Below are 7,285 nucleotides of genomic sequence, written 5' to 3' on the forward strand. Positions count from 1 at the left end.
AGAGAGAGAGAGAGAGAGAGAGAGAGAGAGAGAGAGAGAGAGAGAGATTTATCATTAGGGCCTTGGAGGCGGGTCACAGACTAAAAAGCACGGACTAGCCGTTGGGAGCAGATTTCAGCGGGAGACACTGTAATTACAGCACTCCAGCAGCCAGATGGGAGGCAGAGACAGGAGGGCCTATCGGGAGCTTCTGGACCAGTGGACCAGTCCTCACCACAGCAGCACAAACAAGAGAAACCCTGAGCTCACTCTGTAGGCCAGGCTGGCCTTGAACTCAGAAATCCACCTGCCTCTCCCTCCCGAGGGCTGGAATTAAAAGTGTGTGCCACTGCGGTCTGGCTGTAAAATAATTTTCTTAAAATTAAGCCTGGCCAGAAACAAACAAAAATAAAACAAACAAACAAAAACCACTAAGCCTGGCATGCTGGGGTAGGCAGGGGGTTAGGGAATCGGGAGGAGGAAGATTATTCCAGGCAGCTTGATTATCCTCAGCCTGAGGCATCCCGGCAGCTTGTCTTGTCAGTGCGCGCAGGAAACCGCAAACCAGAGCTGGCTTTCCATTAAGTAACGGGAAATCCCCCAAGCAGCTTCTCCTCACCACAAAGAGATAAGATAAACCGGCAGGAAAATGTGGTTAGACGTGTTGTCCACACACACACACACACACACACACACACACACACACACACACCCGCCCGCCCCCGCTTGGGTTCCCGGCTGCAGGGCTGCAGAGCAAGTGAATCGGGACCTGGGGTGAGCGGTTTCCCCAGATCTAAAACACAATCTCGGTCTGGTTTTGCTCGTTGTAAAACTGGAGATTGATCCAAGGGCCTTGCATAAGTTCCAGCAGCCCCGCCCCCCAGCTCTGTTCGTGATTTTTTTTCTCTCTTTTGACTAGGGTGCTTGGGCACGTGAGCTGTCCGGATCCTCCTACCTCTGTCTCCCAGTGCTGGAATTACAGCTCTTTATGTCTGTGCTGGGGATTCAAACCTGGGCCCTCATGTTTGCAAAGCAAATGTTTTTATTTAACTGGGCACTGGCGGAGCCTGCTGGCAGAATCCAGCAGTTCCTGAGTGCGGACTGAGGGCTGAATAACACACTACACACAAAATCGGTTCAATTCCTCTTTATAGTCAGGGCAAAGAAGGAGTTCATCAAGAAGTCAAACTTGTTGGCTTCGACCACTTGTCTGTGTGATCCTCACACAAGCGAAATGGACTCGGCAAAACATCCTGCCTATGTCTTCAGGTGAAGGCCAGGGTGAAAACTCGTCTTCGCGGAGAACTCAATAACCAAGCAGCTTGACAAACAAGCAGCTCCCCACAGCTCTCCCTTTTGTGTATTTTTTAAATTGACCATAACTTGAGAGCTATGGAGCAGAAGAGTGTGCCTGTCTTAGGTTGTCGCTCTTGAAAGATATGTTCTTACCCATCTTTGTACACGAATTCCATCATTCCTGCCCTTTCCTAGGTTGAATATTCCCCAAAGAGATCTTACCCATCTTTGACTACCAACCTCCGCTAGGGTAGACACTGGGGTTTAATCTTATGCAGGTCAGCTCTAACATTCCAGAAGGCCTTGATGAAGGTTTTAATTATCACTAATTAAGAGTAATAAGCCAAGTCCTATTATAACACTCCATAAAAGTGACTTAAAAGATGACCCCTTATCAGAATACCAAGCCTGAGAAACATTCACAGGAACCATAATAAAAGACTGTCCAGCAACTGGAACAACCAGAACCTGTTATTCACCTGAAAGCTTAGGAATACAGTTTGTTAGTTTACATTGATGGCAAGAAACATTAAAGTCTGAATCTCGTATAAAAATGTTAACATTTCCAAACAACAAAGGATAGGGAGAATTTACACGGGCAGTTACAGGGCCGCCCATCAGTTTCTGTGGCAAGCTTCCAAATAAAGGTCTGTTGAAACCAGAGTCAGACCACCAAAGACCCATAGTCAGTTGCCTTTCCCATTCTTCCGATTTTATTTAGAATTGTCCTCATTACCAGACCAATCAAGTCCAGGCACATTGTATCTAAAAAGTTTCCCTGCACCATCTTCTCCTGGAAGCAGAATGTAACAAAGGTGGGTCAGGAGCATAATAAGCCCAATACAGCTCTCCGTTCACTCTCAGGGCAGAATTCATTATTGTCAGCAGCAGGAGCACAAATCACACCAACCTTTCTAGGATGCACCCAGCTCCTTCACGGTCCTGCTGAAAAAACACAAACATGCCCTTCTACCCATATTAATACAGGGTCGGGGCCCTGCCATAATCCAGTAATTGGATCTTTCCATTTCACTTGGGTGTAATTATCTTTGGTATTAGGGTGCCACAATCGATCAGCCACAGAATGACCTTGTATATCCACATTCAAAAAATTTAAAACAGAGAAAGCATGATTAAGATAATTCTGTGGTGTTTGGGGATATGGCTCCCCTCCCTTTTTTTGCAGATTTTAAACATACCCAATGACCAATAGTCTATAACCAAGACATATTGAACATGGTAAATTTATACATTCAAAACAGACAGACAAAACGCCCTGCTATTTGTTGAATCTGATTTTTCCCGACCACGGGAGCTTTGTAAAGAGTTAACCATTAGCTTTCTTACTGGAAAAACTGAGAAGGTGACCCCCAGATCAAGTGATTTTAGCTGTTCCTTGACACTGCTGAGCAAATTTTGACTTCCGTAGTAAGTGATCTTCTTCTGCTAAACACTCTCTTGCTAATTGCTTCCAATCCCCTGGGCAGAGAGCCTCAGGAGACAAGGATTCCAACAGAGCTTGAGCAAAAGGTGCTGTAGGACCATATTGAGAGCATACAGTTTTCAGTTCTTTTAATTGTTTAAAAGGTATAGGAGCCTGGATTCTCACCATATTACCCTGTCCATCAGGTTGGTCTAGAACTGGAAAACTATAAAACTGAGTTATATCTTCTCCTTTCTACCTAGCTTTTCCTACAGAAGCTTGTAAAGTGGATATAGTTGTTCCAGTGGATATATGAAAATGTCCCCTTGTCTTTTGAGCTGTGCCAACTGTAGCCATCCGAGGAGGAAGTCCAAGCCTGCAATCAATGAGGGAATTAGAGTTGGGGATTGAGCCTCATTTTCCCTAGTAGTTAATTCTCCAATTATTCTGTTTATTTCCTCCAAGTCCCATCTAACTTTTTTATTTCTTTGGCCAAGGCTTGTTTTTTAACATTCATAGCCTGAATTGGAGGGTATCTTGCAGAATAATACTTAGCTGCTGCTTCCTCCAACTCTGCAACCTCATCAGGATCTAAGTCATCCTCAAAGTCTTCTCTTAACAAGAAATTATTATCATTAGGAGAGAGACATATAACTCTTTGGGTTTAAGCTGATGGTTTAATATCATTTTGTCCCAAAGCCTCCCATCTTTCTTTCCTCTTTCTCTCTAACCCTGAAAGTTTCACTTTCTCAGTCCCGTGCCACAAATACAGACTATTTCTAGTTAAATTAATAATACAAAAAAGACATGAGGCTACTGCCTTGTCCCATTTTTACTCTCCCATTTTACTCATCACGCCCTTTCCTCTTTACTTTATGATCCCAGCTCACCAACACCCCGGTGTCCTTCACTGCTTCCCGGTGTCTCAGGTCCCTGTCTGAGCACCAAACTGCCGGAGCCCACCGGCAGAGTCCAACAGTTCCTGAGTGGGGGGTGAATATTGAAAGAAAATAAAAAATAACACACTACACACAAGATCAGTTCAAGAGGGCTGCCAGTAAAACTGTCACTCGGTTTATTCTACAATTCCTTTTCATAGTCAGAGCAAAGCACCTCAATAAAATGAAGGGGTTCATCCAGAAGTCAAACTTATTTACCTTGACCCCTTGTCTGTGTGGTCCTCCCACAAACAAAACATCCTGCCTATGTCTCCAAGGGAAGGCCAGGGTGAAAACACGTTCTTCGCTGAGAACTCAATAACCAAGCAGCCTGAGAAACAAGCAGCTCTGCCCAGGGCGCCATCTCCGCAGCCTCTTAGCTTGCCTTTTTCAAGCCAGAAATGACAGATACACATCACCAGGGTGTCAGTGACCTCCATTGCTCTTAGACTATATCCCATCTTAATCAGCCATTCTCTTCAGAGTTCTGCTGACTGTAATTTACTTTCAGTTCTTTTCGTACGTTTGGATGTGGGGGGGGCGGTGATACATATTCAGTGTGTGCACTTGTCTGAGAGGGCATAAAGGCATGTGTTTGTGCATATGTGAGATCAAAAAGAGAGTAGGCTTCTCCCCCAATCATTTTCCACCTCAGTTTTTAGGACAGGGTTCTCTGAACCCAGAACTCGTTACTCTGTCTAGACTGCTTGGAGAGTGAGCTCCAGGGACCCTCCTCTAGGCCTCCCTAGGACTGGAATTACAGGTGCACACTGCCGACAAATTAACCGCTGGCCCTCAGTCCAGCGTGCTGATGCACAACTTTAGACCCAGCACTCGGGGAGCGCTGGCAGGATATGTGTGAGTTCAAGACCAGCCTGTTCTATGCAGTAGTTCTAGATCAGCCAGAGATACACAGGGAGACCCTGTCTCAACAACAACAACAACAAAATTAAAAATATCAAAATCACTGACTCGGGGCTGGGGATATCACTCAGCAGGTAAAAGCATTTGCCACCTAAGCCTGACAGACTTGAGTTCAATCCCCAGAAACCATGTAAAGGAGAGAACTGATGCCAAAAGTTGTCCTCTAATCTCCACACTCACACTGTGGCATGTGCATTCACACACACACACACACACACACACACACACACACACACACACTATCCTGGGCTCACTTTGTAGACCAGGCTGGCCTTGAACTCACAGGGATCTGCCTGCCTCTGCCTCCTGAGTGCTGGGATCACAGGCGTGTGACACGGCCCCTGGCTCACAAATGTTTCTTAAATCAGCTCAGACTCCTGGAATAAAAATCGCTCTTCCAAATCCTCCCTTGTCTTTGCTCACTGCTGTGCTTCTGCTGCTAGTTGTAAAATGGGGTGGGCAGCAGCCAAGGAAGATTATGGAGGAACAAAGTATTCCCTAAAACGGTTCCTTGGTAGACCCTCCTCCCCCTAAATACCCAGTCACAGGAGTAGACAGGCGTGGCTTTAGGGGACCTGGATGGACCCTGAAGCTACAGGTCCAGTGACAGTAGGAAATCCCTCCTTGGGAAAGAGGGGTGACGTCCGGGCAACTTTCTGGGGTCCATACTGTCAGACACGTGTGAGCCTCGGGTGGAGCATGGGCTCTGAGTAGGTAGAGCTGAAGGAGAGATGGTCAGTGAGATGGTAGACTGGCCGCAGGTGTAGGACCCACACTAGACGGTAGCATCCCTACCTGCACAGCAGCTGGACCACTCAACCCTGACCGTGCACAGCGCAGCCGGCTCTGCAGCAGCCAAGGAGCAAAGCTGTGCGTCTGGAAATAGACGGCACAGCCGCTGCCATGGTACTGCCTGGAGTCCGGAACTGTGGACCTCCAAGTCCGACCCCCGAAAACCTAAGAGTCTCCCACTCCCGTGAATGAATAGAATACAAGTCCCAAAAGTCACCGCGGCATTCTGCGGCCAAGCATTTCCGGTCATCAATTACGTATTTCCGCCTACACCTCGCAGAGCTGGGTGGTGAGACCCAGTCCTCCACCCGCGTTAGCTACATGGCCTGATTGGAAGATGCTTTCGTGGCACTCCTGATCCTGGAATGCGCTGGGTCATCTCGTGTGCCAAATGTATCCTTCGATACAAATGTGCCATCTTGTGGAATTAGCTGTCAAAAAGATCGGAAGACTCACTCGGTAGATCCGACTCAAAGCTCTAAAGCAGTGGTTTCAACCTTCCTAATGCTGCGACCCAAGGATACAAAGGCTGAGTGTGAAGAAGGAGGTGGGAAGAAAGGAAATACTGAGGAAAGAAGATGGAAGCAGACTGGGCACAGCAGGGCGCTGAGGCAGCTACATCTGGTTCCAGGTCAACTCTGTAAGAAATGAGTTAGCTGAGGAAAACGAAGACCCAATTTCAAATAAATATAAAAAATAAACTATTCGATAAAAAGTTTAAATTAATTAAAATAAACTGAGTCATAGACATTAGAAGAAATATTCAGAACTTACAGGGGAAAAAATAAAACCTGAAACACTTGACAAAAGACAGATGTGAACAAATGTAAAGACATGCCCGTTCCTGAGCGGATTTAATTTCCTGAAGACATCTATCTTCTCTGGGTGCATCAATAAACTGCACATGAGCTCAATAAAAACTATTCATTTCCCCCATCTTTAAGTTAGAGACAAGGCGAGTATCAGCTGAGAAAAGCCAGGCAGTTCTTGAAAGGCAGCGGGTTGCCATATATTAAGACATTTTAAGCCTTTGTTATTAAAACAAGACACTGTCACTTGCTGACACCCCAGGGAAGCAGGGAAAATCAAATCTAGAAATAGAACCAGCTACGTGCAAAGCCAGCAGGCATATCAAGACAGCATCCCAAGCCAGTAAGCAGGATGAAAGACTCCAGCGGGTGACGATGGCCTAACTGGCTAGCTTGATGGAAACAAAATGAAACCCAGTCTTCATTCCATCCAGCTGACATATTTCAAATCAACCAAAGACTGAAGGGGGAGAAATGAAACCAAAGGCTAGAGAAAGGGGTCAGCAGTTGAGAGCATTTGCTGCTCTTGCAGAGGCCCGTCACGTTTTCCTCACCACCTTCAAGTGGCTCACAACTGCCTCTAACTCCAGTTTAAGGTAGTCCAACACCTTGTGGCCTCCTCTGGGACTTGAACTCACACACACACACACACACACACACACACACACTTAATTAAAAGTTAAAACAACAAGACAAACCTTAAAAAACAAAACCAATCTAAGAGAAAAGCAGCCAGGCAGTGCCTTTGATTCCAGCACTCGGAGGTAGAAGCAGGCGGATCTCTGTGAGTTCAAGGCCAGCCTGGTTGCACTACCATGCCCAGCTTAGGTTTTCTCATTGCTGTTATTTTGTTTGAGATGTGTTCTTGCACATCCAAGGCTGGCCTTGGGCACTTTGTGGCCAAGGACGCTGGATCCTCCTACCTCTACCTCCGAAGCACCGGAATTATAGGTGTTTTACAGGTGTCTGAGTGGTGTTGAGGATAGAACACAGGGCTTCCTACATGCTAAGCAAGCACAGGCTGCTCCTCCAGAAAAGCCAGGTTCAATTCCCAGCAGCCCCATGGCAGCTCACAACTGTAACTCCAGATCCAGGGGGCCTGACACTTTCACACATATGCACAC

Source organism: Psammomys obesus, unplaced genomic scaffold (genome assembly GCF_907164565.1).
Source record: "Psammomys obesus unplaced genomic scaffold, mPsaObe1.curated_primary_1811, whole genome shotgun sequence".
Classification (NCBI taxonomy): Eukaryota; Metazoa; Chordata; class Mammalia; order Rodentia; family Muridae; genus Psammomys; species Psammomys obesus.